The sequence below is a fragment of the Trichechus manatus genome, unplaced genomic scaffold (genome assembly GCF_000243295.1).
Source record: "Trichechus manatus latirostris isolate Lorelei unplaced genomic scaffold, TriManLat1.0 scaffold00067, whole genome shotgun sequence".
In the NCBI taxonomy this organism is placed as follows: Eukaryota; Metazoa; Chordata; class Mammalia; order Sirenia; family Trichechidae; genus Trichechus; species Trichechus manatus.
In genome coordinates, this window is record NW_004444003.1 from 3,954,117 (window position 1) to 3,955,907 (window position 1,791).

The following is a 1,791-nucleotide window of genomic DNA, read 5'->3' on the forward strand; positions in this document are numbered from 1 at the left end:
GTTTCCATCGTTTTGCTATTGTGAACAATGCTGCCATGAACATAGGTGTGCATCTGTCTATTTGAGTGACAACTCTTATTTCTCTAGGATATGTTCCTAGGAGTGGGATTGCTGGATCATATGGTATTTCTACTTCTAGCTTTCTAAGGAAGCGCCATAACATTTTCCAAAATGGTTGTATCATTCTGCATTCCCAACACTGCATAAAAGTTCCGATCTCCCCGCAACCCCTCCAACGTTTGTTATTTCCTGTGTTTTTGATTCGTGCCAGTAATGCGGGGTGAGATGTATCTCACTGCAGTTTTAATTTGCATTTCTCTAATGGCTAGTGATTGTGAACATTTCCTCATGTGTCTGTTGGCCCCTTGAATGTCTTCTTTGGTGAAGTGTCTGTTCATCTCCTTTGCCCAATTTTTAATAGGATTATTTGTCTTTTCCTGTAGAGGTGTTGAATTTTCTTGTAGATTATGGAGATTAGACCTTTGTCTGACTTGTAATGTCCAAAAACTTTTTCCCAGCCTGTAGGTTCCCTTTTTACTATTTGGTGAAGTCTTTTGAAGAGCATAGGTGTTTGATTTTTAGAAGATCCCAGTTATCTAGCTTATCTTCTGGGGTTTGTGTGTTGATGGTTATGGTTTGTATCCTGTTAATGCTGTGTATTAGGGCCTGTAGCATTGGTCCTAATTTTTCTTCTATGAACTTTATAGGATTTGGCTTTATATTTAGGTCTTTGATCCGTTTTGAATTAGTTTTTGTATATAGTGTGAGGTATGGGTCCTGTTTCATTTTTTTGCAGATGGATATCCAGTTTTGCCAGTATCATTTGTTAAAAAGACTATCTTTCCCAATTTGATGGACTTTGGGCTGCTGTTGAAGTTCAGGTGACCATAGGTGGATGGATTTACATCTGGGTTCTCAATTCTGTTCCATCGGTCAATGTATCTGTCGTTGTACCAGTACCAGGCTGTTCTGACTACCGTAGCTGTATACTAGGTGCTGAGGTCAGGTAGTGTGAGTCCTCCAACTTTCTTCTTCTTCTTCAGTAGTGCTTTACTTATTCGGAGCTTCTTCCCTTTCCATATAAAGTTGATGATTAGTTTTTCCATCTCTTTGAAGAATGTTGTTGGTATTTGGATCGGGATTGCATTGTATTTGTAAGTTGCTTTGGGTAGAACTGTCATTTTCACAATGTTGAGTCTACCTATCCATGAGCATGGTATGTTTTTCCATTTTTGTAGATACCTTTGGGTTACTTGCAGTAGCGTTTTGTAGTTTTCTTTGTATAGGTCTTTACATCCCTGGTTAGATTTATTCCTAAGTATTTTATTTGTTTAGGGGCTACTGTAAATGGTGTTGTTTTCCAAATTTCCTTTTCATCATTCTCTTTATTGGTGTATAAGAATCCAACTGATTTTTGTATGTTTATCTTGTATCCTGCTACTCTGCCGAATCTATTAGTTCTAGTATATTTCTTGTGGAATCTTTAGGGTTTTCTATGTATAGTATCAAATCATCCGCAAACAGAGACAGTTTAACTTCTTGATTACTAATATGGATGACCTTTCTTTCTTTTTCTTGCTTTATTGCTCTAGCTAGAACTTCCAGCACAATGTCAAATAGGAGTGGTGATAAAGGTACCCTCATCTTGTTACTGTTCTCAAGGGAATGTTTTCAGCCTCTCTCCATTAAGAATGTTGGCTGTTGGTTTTGCATAGATGCCCTTTATTATGTTGAGAAATTTCCCTTCTATACCTATTTGATTGAGAGTTTTTATCAGGAATGGGTGTTGGA